A 13,105-nucleotide genomic window follows, 5' to 3' on the forward strand; every position below is an offset into this window, starting at 1 on the left:
CAGAAAGCTCTCGAAACACCACAGCCAGTTTGTTACAGAAAACATGCATCTCAGATGCTTATTTGAAATTTTAATTAGAATGCAAAACAGATGTGATCCTTGCTACCTGCTATTTATTGGCTCTGGGCAATGATTTCTGTCCTCCAACAGCAACCTAAATACAAACTGTTTTATAAAGCCCAACCACGTCTGTAATTTATCTTTGGGTTTTTTTCTTCCTCTCTCTTGTGCCATTTTATGTATAGCTTTCTTTTATTTCCTTTTTTTTTCCTGTTTAAGTGTATTTGTGTATAAAATATACATATAATAAATAAAAACAGTGCGTACACATTTACAGTTAACAACTCAAGCTTCCACAAATCTATCTTCCCCAACATCCCAGCTATACTATCCCCTCATGTCCATCCTGCCACTAGGTGCTGGAACCTGCACTTCACCCAGGATATTTTTAAGGAGCCTCTGTACCCAGACACATGGCTCAGAAACATCTTTATTTATAAAGGTCAGTGTAGATAGCAAAACTGTTGAATATATGAATATGTGTATAAGATGAGTATGAAGACCCAGTTTGGAGATGAGAGGAGAGACACCCTACAGCCACAGACGGATTCCTCAGAACTTGCTCCATGGGCTGCAAATGGAAGTTTAGGCCTTATGGAACTGTAGACTATACCCTTTAATAGAAGTTGGACTCATTAAGTTAGGATGAACTCTTCAGAAGGTAGGACTAACCTCCTCCCTTGTCTTCAAATGCTTTTCTTCTCAGTCTTCTCTCTTCCAACCCTTTGGCTTCAGCAGTGTTTGCTTCAACTCACTACTTTGATGGACCCAGCAGGCCACAGGCAAAGGTGATGTTTAAAGTACAGAGGATGTGAGCAACACACTAGGAGGTGTTAGGAGTCTAAGAACTGATCTGTACAACCTCTTTCATTTTCAAGGGCTGTTGGCATCAGTGAGATCCATTGTCCAAATATTCACCAATGTTAGGGCTGCACATGCAAGGCAGAAGAGAGACATCATCTGCCCTCTTATTTGTTGCTAAAATTTCTAAAATTTCTCTGATCTAAACCAGTCCCATTATGTAATGATATTTGTCCCAATAAATAAAACTGTCAGGTTTTATATTCCTATAGAATCAAACTGGCCCAGTCACTTCTGTGGGTTGACCCGGTTATGGATTTTTGAGGCCATCAATTACTGGGCCCAGTTGTGTTTAATATCTTTATTGATGACCTAGAGAAGGAGATCAAATGTTCCCTCAATAAATTTATGGCTGATATCAAACTGGGTGGAGTGTGGTTCTGCTGGGGTACAGGAGAGCAGGGTTCTGCTGGGAGCAGGAGAGCTCTGTGGAGGGATCTGGATATGTCGGCTGAGACCAATGGTATGAAGTTCAACAAGGCTGAGTACTGGCTCCTGCACGTGAACCACATCACCCCATGCTTCAGTCTGGGGGAACAGTGGCTGGAAAGCTGCCCAGCTCAAAAGGACCTCGGTGTGCTGGCCAACAGTGGAACAGTGGCTGAACATGAGCCAGCATGTGCTCAGGTAGCCAAGAAGGCCATTGGCATCCTGGTTTATATAAAAAATAGTGTGGCCAGCAGGACCACTGATTTACTGTGCCCTTTACTTGGCACTGGTGAGGCCACACCTTGAGTGCTGTGTCCAATTCTCAGCCCTTCCCTACAAGAAAAACTTTGAGGTGCTGGAGTGTGTCCAGAGAACAACAATGGAGATGGTGAAGGGTCTGGAGCACAAGTCCTATGAGGAGCACCTGAGGGAGCTGGGAGTGTTTAGCTTGGAGAAGAAGAGGTGACCTTATCACTCTCTACAGCTCCTTGAAAGGAGGCTGTAGCCAAGTGGGGATTGGCCTCTTGTCTCAGGCAACCAGCAACAGGATGAGAGGACACAGCTTCAAGCTGCACCAGGGGAGGTTCAGATTAGACATCAGGAGGAATTTCTTGACTGAAATAGTTGTCAGTCTTTGGGACTGACTTCCTTGTGAGGTAGTGGAGTCATCCTTGGAGATGCTCAAGAAACAACTGGACAGGACACCTAGTGCTATGGTCTAGTTGACAAGGTGATGATCAGTAAAAGATTAGAGTTGATCTCAGAGGCCTTTTCCAACCTAAATGGTTCTGTGACATCAACCTTATTATAGTAACTTGCTCATGTGCCTCAGTCTTAACATGTGACCTACCTAATCCTACCCTCAGTAAAAAGTCTGTCTAGAATATTAATTTCTATGCATTTCAGCTCTAGCAGTGTGCATGCAATGTGAATGCAGATCATGATTTACAAATGCCCAAACTCATAAAATGTACTTTTGATGGCAGAGTAATTTATCTTTTTTTTTCTCAAAAGAATTTTTAAAAATATATGAGTTACCAACAGATTCAAGGCAAAATCCAGAAGTTATAACTATGGGAAAGAAAATAATTTTTGGTGTCCAACAAGCAAGTTTGTGGAGAATTCCAAAAATAAAGGGCAAAAAATACCTAAAGATTAGACACTACATGGATGAATAAAGCATAAAACAGGGAAATGTTGATAAGAATGGTTGAAATAATAGCAAAAAGTAGAAGAAAGTTCCCACCGTTTAAAAAAAGTGCAAGATAATTTTGATATGGAGAGCACCAGCTGACAATCAAGTTACAAGAAGAGCTTAAAAAAATTTCTGTGCTGGAAAAACTGAAGAATTATGAAATGTAGGCTGGACAGAGCAAGATTGGGTGTGTATTGAACAGGACAGGACAGGGAAAGCTGGAGCTAGAAGAAGCGTAAGACTGTATCTTGGATTCAGAGCACACTTAGCCCAGACTTCTGTCTTCAACCGTGGTCACTAGTGGAAACCTAGGAAAAGCCAGAACAGGATAAGCAAGTATGGTACTTTCTACTCTAATACTTGTCCATGGATTTCTTAGGCATTTTGTGTTTTGTAGCAACACCAATTAATATCTCCACCAAGCTCTTCTCCCATCTCTCATTGAGCCCATCTAAACTCCTTGTACCTGCAACATCCATTGGTAAGGAGTCCATGGATCTCTAACATGGAGAAGCACTTACTCTTGGCATTGCACCAGCAGTATCCCTGGCACATCTTCAGAGTACATTTATCAAGAAGGAGATGACTTAAGCTTCCACAGTGATATAGAAATTCCTGAGTGAATGCTGTAAGAGATACAGATTGTGATGAGAGTACATAGCATAAGTCACAAATGTGCACCTTCATCTATGTAAGTAGCAGCACACAGCAGTAGCAACACTAACAGTCCAAATAACTTAATACTTTTATGACTAAAACACCTTTTTTTCTGAGTTTTCTTTGACATTTGAAAAACTCAGCAAGCATAAGGCCTGAAGCAAGTTACCTTGTAATTGCACTAGGGCATCTCTGTTTGGTCTGTGGTTATCACAACCAAAACTGACTGTCAAAAAACTCAATTTCCTCTGCTCAATGAAATGCACTGCTCCATTTCTGAGGGCAGTGATCTCAGCCAAGGGAAAGCTAATTGCTACTAGCTGCCACCTGAGATAAGACACATCTACAAGTAACCCAGTATGTATCAAAATGGGCAAAGAAAGAGAGACAGCACAGTAAACATAAAGTCATCAAATCTTATGAATCCTCTGTATCAACAAAACACACAATTGATTCAGCACCCTACCTTAGGCAACAGAATCTTAGACAAGTCAAACAGACTGTGTGGCTATAACACAGCAAAAATGACTGCTTGTCTTTTTACCCAAACTTCATAAATTTAGTTAGATGGCAAGCAAATGCAAACAGTTCTAGTAGAAGCAGCGCAGTCCGAAAAACAAGACATTTCCAGTAATCTGCTTACAGTCACAGCTGTTGGGCACTGCAACCATATGAAGGAGCCAATTTATCCCAGCTATGACAAAATTGCCTAAAGAAGTACCATTTTGCAGCCATTAGTCTGAATTCCAGTAAACTTCTTCCGAATACCGGGGGTTTGGCACCATTTATTGAAAGTAAAACCACTTATAGTAATTGCATTTCTCCCATCAATAAATTCAGGAGATACTGCTGGTGCAATTACTTACAGTAATTGCAATTCTCCCATCAATAAAGTCAAATATATTTTCACATTTTATATTAACCAGTAATAGCAGAATATGATGACCATTTATGGATGAGCCAATGAAGCAGATAAATAAATAAATAAATAAATAAATAAGAAACCCAGCCAAAATAAGTCTAGACTGATATGAAATCACAAACCCAGCCAAAATAAGTCTAGACTGATATGAAATCACATCTCAACAGTGACTCGGGTACATGTAGTCAGGATACTCAGCAGGATCTGTGAGTATCAGAGCACTTGATATCCACAGGCACAATGAGATTCAGATATCAGCAGAGCATGAGCTGCAAATGGCAATTTCTCACTGACACCTTAAACAAAGTGTAATTCTTATCTCAGTCTGTTCAAATTAGTCCTGCAATGAGAACATGTCCTTGAATAAAACAGACCAAGGGATTTTTTTTTAATTATTAATTTTTTTAAGCCTGATATTGCACCTAGGACCATAAAATAATTATTACACAGCCCAAAGGGGGTGGATCAATGAAAATTGCCAGTATATGGGTGAGAGAGAATAATGCTAGTTACCCATAAACGAGATTCAAAAGTCAGTCATTGGGGTACGAAAATGAAATTACATCACTAAAAGAAATTGCTATTCACAAGAGTAGCTGGCCAATAAATAATTTTTCAGTTGGGGATTAGGGATGGGGAGCCAGGGCAGGAGAAAAGTAGACTGGAGGTTTGAATAGCTCTGCTGAACCCAGCACAGATATTGCTGCAGTCCCCAGAACTTTGTCCATTTAAGAGAACATCACAGTGACCCATACCAAACTGTTCCCAGAAGTCTGAGCCACAGGCCTCAGATCAGCTTGTATCTCATGGTTGGTATTGCAGCAATTTGATTAGAACAAATCTTTCATGGCTCTGTATTACTTCATGCGTTACCACCAGGGTAATTCTATGTGTTTCCAGCATGCTCTGTTATCTTAATACACTCTCAACCTTTTTCTTCAAAGAATCTTAACCACAAATGTGAGAATTCCAGAGTACCACCTTGAAATGGTTACAAACTACTTGTTCATCTGTTTGTGTAGCAGCCTGAGCTGCTCTTAAACCCCATTGAGATGATTAAGCACTCAGCATGTCAGGTCAGCCAGTCTGTGTGCAGCACAGGCTGTGCACACAGGACTGGAGCATGAGGAATTGGGCACATGCCGAGGCCTCCTGCTGATCCTGCAGCACAGAAGAGTAACCAAGCTTCAGCTCCATTTGGTATACAAAAAAACATCCTTAACAAACAAACAAAAAAACCCTCCAAAACCCCTAAAATACTGCAATCAAAACTACTAGATACTTCTGAGTATGTTGATTTTCATTTTATCCTCACAGCTTTCTCAGCCATTAAGAAAGATTGTGAAACTTCCTAAGCTTTGCAAAGCCGATTGAAAACCTCAAATGAAATGTACCACACTAGCAAAGAGGACAATTTATGCTTTTTAACTTGTACTACTAGAGCAAGCTGGAATAAGTCTGCTCCCAAGCATGAAGCTGTTCAGACATTAATACAGGACGTATATTCCAAAAGTGTCACTCACAGACTCTGAGTCCCATTCCCCTCATATCACTGCCAGTGCAGAGTAATGCAGATGACCTGAGAAAAAAGGAAGTGCAAGTCAAGAAAAATTTTCTCCTTGAAGAAGTCAAAGCACCAGCTGTGTCTTCAAACTTCCATAACCCTGATGATTTTACTGACTATAATTGGATGAAAAGAAAGCAATATTGACTTTGTGTTCACTAATAGAATCACTGCTCTTGACAAGCTGTAGATCCACCAGGAGCTGTACAGGAGACATCACCTGCAGCAGCTTGGGGTTCGGTGGTTTGCTGTTCTTGTCTTTATTTACCCAGTGCCACTCATTAAACCTAAGATGCAAACAAATAAATTATTCCTATCACACCAATTATACACTCCATAATGAAGCCAGAGAGCTCAAAGCTGTCAGAAAGCCCTTTCTTTGTAAAGACTCTGCATCAGTTTTATTTCAGAGTTTCTTTCTCTTAGGTATAATTTCTTTATGGGAGTTCTCCATTCTGTGTTAGTAGTGACACATGGCTAGCTGCTTGCTAAGGCAGAAGTTATTTCAAGTTATATCGCTCCAGAGTTTCTAGTCCCTTCCCGTTGACAATATCTGTATCTATCCATATTTTTTCTTTTTTGGACCTAGTCTTGCAAAGCTGATACAGCTGAACAAATCTGTTTTCTGTGATGGCTTCACTGAATTCCATACTTTAACACAAGGAATGTAATCTTATCCTGTAATCTTACTCATGTGCTCAAGAATTATAAAAAAATTACCTGAGTTCCTGGTGCCACAGTGTGTTGTATTCCTACCTTGTTGCTCATACAATAAGTAGGGATGAGGAGGGCATCCAGACATCAGTGTTAAACACTTTTGTGCTTAACACTGGGGTTTTTTGGGGTTTTTTGTCTTTAGCACACCGTGGATACATAAAGGTGATCAGATTTGCTCCCTGGTATTTGGGAAAGCTGTATGATGGTGTGACTAACACCATGTCACAAGCTAGATTACTGGGGGAGTGGTAAGCAGATTTTGGTTTACTCCACACACAGGGCATCTGCCTTTATGAAGAGAGAGAAGAAAATATTTTGCATTCTCCAAATGATACTGAACACTGCCTGTTTCACCACCAGTGCAAGCAGGAATACCAATAAAAATGATTTTCTGTACAAGATATAATCACATCTCTAAGAGTCAGTGCCTTCCAGCATCTCTTTGGGAAGTGGTTCTTTGTATAACCCCTTACTGTGGAGGACAGACCACATCTAAAGAGCACCTCATAGCTATTAAAGACACCTGATTTGTGCCTTCTTCAAAATGCTGTTCTCCTACTCAAGGGGGTATGAACTGAAGGTGTATTTAAGCTTGAGGTCCTTTCAAAATCTAGTTTTAAAGTACAAATATTTGTAATAATTCAATTTCCACAGCTCCAACTAGATTTTCATAACACAGTTATTCTACTTGTTGGCCTCTAAATTGATTAGAGGAGTGTTTGGTTCTCTCAGTTTTTGGAACCCAATTTCACTTCTTCAGAAAAGTGTTTTACTTCACTAAGACATTCTTTGATTATCTAGCCAATTATTCTAATTTTCTCCATATTTTCTATCTTTCCTGACATCTCCATTAAATTTTATGGAATCATGCACTTAATGACCTTTTGCTTCCATTTTGTATTTCCACTTTCTACATTTCCTTCTCACTTTAGAACAAACTGTGCCATCACAGCAGAATTGAAAGACCTGGAGCTAAGAAAACAAAACAAAAAAAAAAAAACCAGAGTCTGAACCTCAGCGATTCAATAAGCTTTACAAGGCTCAAGATAAAGGACATAGAATTTAAATCTCTATTTTCAAGCAAAGCATTCAATCACTTTGTTCCTTTGCTTTGCTACTGCTAAATAATACTAAATCCTCACAGTTACATTTTCTAAAAAGCAAGGTGGAGGTTTTATTATTTTCTTCAGAAACAATGTGACTTTGCAAGATTGTGAGAAGACTGCTGGTCTACCTTGGGCTTAGCATAACTTTGGGTAAAAAAAACTTGAATGATTGCTTAAAATCTTATAATTTGGGTTGTTTTCCTCAACATCATGTTCTTTGGCAATGGAGTTTGACGTATCATTACTTATTTCTGAAATATTTAATTTTGGTTTAAAACAGAGGGCTAAAATGTACCATTTTAGATTCTCCATCCCACCTAAAAATAGAACCACAGAATCATAAATTAGTTAGGTTTGGAAGGGACCTTAGAGGTCATTTTGTTCTAAACACCCTGCCATGGATTTATTCAGATCCCCATGGTCACTCAGATCCCCATTCAACTTGGCCTTGAACATATTGAAGAATGAGAAGTCCACAAAAAATAAATAAAATCTAATTTTTTTTTTACTTATTTATAAAATAAAATTAACTGTTGAAATTACTATTTTAAAACTACTATATATGCATAAATCTATAAAATTTTAATGATCTTATTTTTAATGTACATTTTTTATATTTGTTGGCGATCTTCACCATCCATGTCCTTTTTCCACTATTCTCATAGGATCATTGAATAGTTTGGGTTGGAAGGGGACCAAAGATCAACTAGTCCCAACCCCCTGCCATGAGCAGGGACACCTTCCACTATCCCAGCTTAGTCAGAGCCCCATCCAGCCTGGCCTTGAACACTTCCAGAGATGGAGTATCCGCAGCCCCTCTGAGCAGCCTGTTCAAGTGCTTCATCACCCCTGAGTGAAGAATTTATTCCTAACATCTTTTCTAAACCCACCCTTTTTCAGTTTAAAATCACTGCCCCTTATCCTGTCACTATCTGTCCATACAAAAAGTCCCTTTCCCTCCCTTTCATAAGACCCCTTTAGGTACTGGAAGGACAAGGTAATCCTGGCCTTTTCCACATTGAACAACCCTAGCTCTTTCCATCCCTCTGATCATCTTTGTGGCCCTCCTTTGCACTCACTCCAGAGTTATTAAGCATTAGGGAAGAGTGTCTTCGATGCAGAAACCCATATTACCAGTCCTTAATTAACTTGCAGAGCTTGCAGGGGATGGCATGTTGTTTATGAATTACCACACCCAAAATATATTGCAAATATACTCTGGGCTTCCAACTCACATGGAGGTCCATTCTTTGTTCCTGAATATCTTTAGTTTGGAAGCATGATAGTTATACTGACCTTTTGGGCCATCACTGGTTCAGGCATTTGCTGAAAAGAACATGACTGCTGCCAAACAGATCCAAACTCCTCCCTTCATCCAGACAGAAAATCACACAAAGCAGCTGATTTGAGTAAAATCCAAGCCTGCAAATGAAAAATGGGGGTCAGTGGAACTCTTCTCCACTCTGACCACCATGAGGTGGAACATTGCTAACTGAGGCACAAGAGAAAAGGTGACAATGTCACTCAGCACTGCACTGGTAGGGGGGTGGGGATGAAGCTGAGTCCGCTGGTTTTGGAGCTCCTGAAGATTAACACAGTCACTTAACCACTGCTCTAGCTTTCCTCAACTGGCTTATCTCAGGTTCATCTAGGGTACTAAAACAGCCCCTTGTGAGCTTAGTTTTGTTTTCATCTTCTAGGAAGGGTGTACAGATCATGGAGTGAAGCCTCTCTCATATTCTGAGTTCACAAGGATATAATATTCATTTACAGTCCTTCCAGACATACAGCTGATAGTTTTGACTTATGTTTGTGGCATAAAATATTAATGTTAAAATGAAAAATGTTAGTTCAAATTGAAAAGTGAAAGCATGCTTTTCAGTTTGTTGAAACAAAATACGCTGGCATTTACAAATGAAAATAGTTCAATTCTGGAAAGGGCAAAGGGAAATGCTCTTGTTAGTTTTTGAATGACTCTTTAATTATTCTTTTAATGAAGCTTGAATCTTCCAGCTATAGCCAAATGCATGCATAATTTCAACCTCAAAAAATCAATTTTGTCAAGTTCCTATTTATAAAAAAAAAGACTGAATATGTGTCTAGTTTTTTTAGCTACCTCTTAATCTAAGATACCAAGACAATATCTCACCCCTTTGTCTGACACAGCAGCAGGTAAGAGCTGGGATATGAAATACCCCATGCTGCTCAACACTGCTTGGTCCCAGAAAATTGCTGTTATCTCGACAGCAGCTTTTGTCCAGCCCTCTCCAAGCTGATCAGGGGAAGCTTAATTAAGGTTTACAGTAACTCTGTAAGGGAATGCAGAAATCCTTTTCTAACAGCTTTTTTCTCTGACTATTCTAGTTTTCTCTTTGCCTGGCACATTGTGTGAGAGGTCTCTGGCCATAATGGGCAGTCTGAGCTACCACTCAAAAATTTGAGAGTATTTTTTGCTAATTACAAACATTACCAACTTCACATGCTCATTCAGGTGATAAAAGCACTTGTTTTCTATTTACCAGAAAGCTGATAAGCAGACAGCCAAATGATGTTATTTCCACACTGGGGGGTTTACTGCTGTCTGCATCAGTCTATTGTAGCACCAAAGTCATTCTGCCTCTTGAACACTCTGGGATATTGTCAGGCACCAGGCTCTATTTATTGACAATTTCATCCTTTATCCTGAATGTTCTTTAGGGGAACATCTTTCATATTTGAAAAACTTCTAAGAGGTAGTGGAAGCTATGGCAAATACAAAAGATATATTCCTCAAAAAAAAGTACAGTCAATATACAGATAGCATTTAGTGGAATGCAATGGAATTGTTCAAACCAACAATTAAGCTGACAAGAGTTGTGTGCTTGGCTGTCTGGAATATTATGTTCTTAAGACAGTATGTTGTTGCTCTCTGTGACTATGTACAAAATATGAAATACACAAAAATACTGTCTAAGGGTTCATTAAGGTTTTGATTAACTAACTTTTCCACAGCCAGAAAAGTTTGAAGGAACTGTAGGTTTGCAGAAGGAACAAGGCCCACGCATAGTAAATGATATTTCCCTAGTATTCTCCTGATGAGAAAGACAAGTCTGAATCTATGACTGACAATGAAAATCCTCAACTTTATTGGAGTAAGCTGGGCTCAGAATCCAGGTCCAATATCATGTTGCTAAGGCACAAAATGTTTTATATCTGCCTTCAGATATCATATCTGTCACTCATTGTACAGGATTCTTGGAGGGCTTTATTGACATTAGCAAACAAAACCTACACATTCTAAGTGTGGTGTCATCACTGGCACTTCAAGGGAGCTGTGAGAAAACAGTTCTGGGCTTTGGCTGTCTGTGAATATCATTAATTGGTTCTTTAGTTGCTTTATTCTCTTAACAAGAGACAGAAGTGGGAAGTTCAGAGAACTGAAAATTAACAGTGATGGATCTAAGAGCCAATAGAAGAATTCATTTTATATATCCATTAGGAAAGCAAGCTGTGAAACAGCTTTTCGAGATAGGAATCAAAAAATGTGTTTCTCTTAAATTTTGGCAGATCATTGACAGTGAGAGAAAGTAGGCTTACAATAAAACTCAAGGCATCCTCCATTCCAATCTCTTGATATGATGCAGGAGCAAGAATTACAGCACCAGATCTGAAAGAGATATCCTCATACAAATGTTCCCCTGGGCTTACCACTCTTACAAGTATCTTTTGCTGACTGACATCATTCAGATGCCACTCACATGCCACCTTTATGTTTACGTTTTCATTCCTCTCAGGAAGCTCTCCTGTAATTACCAAGGAACAAACTAAATACACACAGCTGAGGAGACTCACTTAGGAGACCAACCCAGGATATAAAAACACATAAAGAACAAACTACCCCAGTGCAAATGAATGTCAAAACCCTAAAAATAGTTATTGCAAAAGTAATTAGGTGAAACAAACAAGGCTCAAAAGAAAACAGTCCTAAATGAGCTGTAGCTGGAATTGCTGAAACGTGCCAAGACTTGTGTGAATAAAGATCGCAATAATAGGACAAAGCCTTTGTGCTTAGCTAATAAATCAAAGGGAAACACAATTCCCAGACACATGCATTAACCACTGTATCTGTGGAAGAAATAATGCCATATATGAAATGTGCCACTGAATACATTAAGCAGTAGAAAGACAATTCTGTAGACAAAGGGATGTCAAATATCCAGTTGTCTCCTGATCATAGATATTGACTTTGGCTAAGCACACATCACAAAATGGAAAGGAGTAAATAAAACAAGACATCTCTTGGAAACCAAAATTATTGCATTATCATACAGAGATTATCAAGGGATAGGGCAGGTTGAGTTATTGTGTTGGGTTGCAGTGTCAGTATTTGATCTATAGTCATAGACAGCTGAGTAATGATCATGTCTCACAAAAGGGTGAGAAAGGTGATTGAGGGTGGTGAGACGCTGGCATAGATTGCCCAGGAGTTTGTGGAATGCCCCACACTGGCACCATAGAATCATCAAGGTCCTGTCCAACCATGAACCCAGCACTACCACTGTAACTCACTAAAAACACATCATCCAGTGCCAGATCCAGGGGCCTCTTAAGCACCTCTAGGGCTGGTGACACACCACCACCACCTTCCTGGGCAACTTTTTCCAGTGCCTGACCATTCTAATAGTGACAAAGATTTTTCCTAATATCTGTTCTGAATCTCCCCTATCTCAGCTTAAGACCATTTCCTCTGGTCCTCTCACTGCAGGCACGATAGAAGAGACTGGATCCCACCTCACTACACCTCCTTTTCAGGGAGTTGAGAGCAATGAGGTTGCCCTGAGCATCCCCTTCTCATGACTAAACAAACCCAGCTCCCTCAGCTCTTCCTCAGAGGACGTGTTTTTGAGACATTTCACAAGCCTTGTTGTCCTTCACTGGATATGCTCAAGTATCTCCCACATCCTTTCTAAAGTGAAGGACCCAGAACTGGGCACAGCACTTTAGGTGTGGCCTCGCCAATGCTGAGTATGGGGGAACAATCACTGCCCTGATCCTGGCCATGCCATTCTTGATGAAGACCAGGATGCCATCGGCCTTCTTGGCTACCTGGGCCCACTGCAAAGTCATGTTCAGTCACTGTCAACCAACACCCCCAGGTCCTTTCTGCTGGACAGCTTTCCAGCCACTCCACCCCAAGCCCGTAGGGCTACATGGAGTTATTGTAGCCAAAGTGCAGGACCTGAGATCTCCACAGGCATTAACATTGATGGTTAAGACTGTTATGTGCCATAAAACCAATAATTCATCCCAGCTGGTGGCCTGATGAAGTAACAGTAAGTCACTGTTTCTGCTGGGTCTCTAATAAAAACACTTCAGATAATTTCACTCCCTTCTGAGTCCGAGATCTCACACAATTTTTCCAGAAGGAATAAAACCCCATGACAGAAGAGTTTTTATAAATACTTCCAAGTTGTATTTATGATGTTAAATATGCTATTTAAAAAAAAAAAAAAAAAAAGTGGGGACACAACAATGTAACAAAAACTGTATTAAAATAAATGCCTCAAATATATATTTTTAAATGTCTCTAGAATTATTGACTCTGCTTTTCTTCA

The 13,105-nt window shown here is 39.8% G+C and overlaps 1 long non-coding RNA gene across 5 annotated transcripts in view; it reads right to left on the minus strand.

Annotated features, from left to right (window-relative positions):
- Positions 1-13,105, minus strand: part of LOC135297219 (uncharacterized) — a 111,759-nt gene that overhangs the window by 58,718 nt on the left and 39,936 nt on the right. For 4 of the 5 annotated variants that reach the window (XR_010359263.1, XR_010359262.1, XR_010359264.1 and 1 more), the window contains 3 exons: positions 8,808-8,933; positions 5,648-5,703; positions 3,067-3,171 (listed from right to left, as the gene is read on the minus strand). This is a non-coding gene — a long non-coding RNA (uncharacterized LOC135297219). Of the gene's footprint in view, positions 1-3,066; positions 3,172-5,647; positions 5,704-7,286; positions 7,378-8,807; positions 8,934-13,105 lie in introns of all 5 variants that reach the window. The other variant, XR_010359261.1, reaches the window with a different exon arrangement.

The sequence above is a fragment of the Passer domesticus genome, chromosome 3, assembly GCF_036417665.1.
Source record: "Passer domesticus isolate bPasDom1 chromosome 3, bPasDom1.hap1, whole genome shotgun sequence".
Taxonomy (NCBI): Eukaryota; Metazoa; Chordata; class Aves; order Passeriformes; family Passeridae; genus Passer; species Passer domesticus.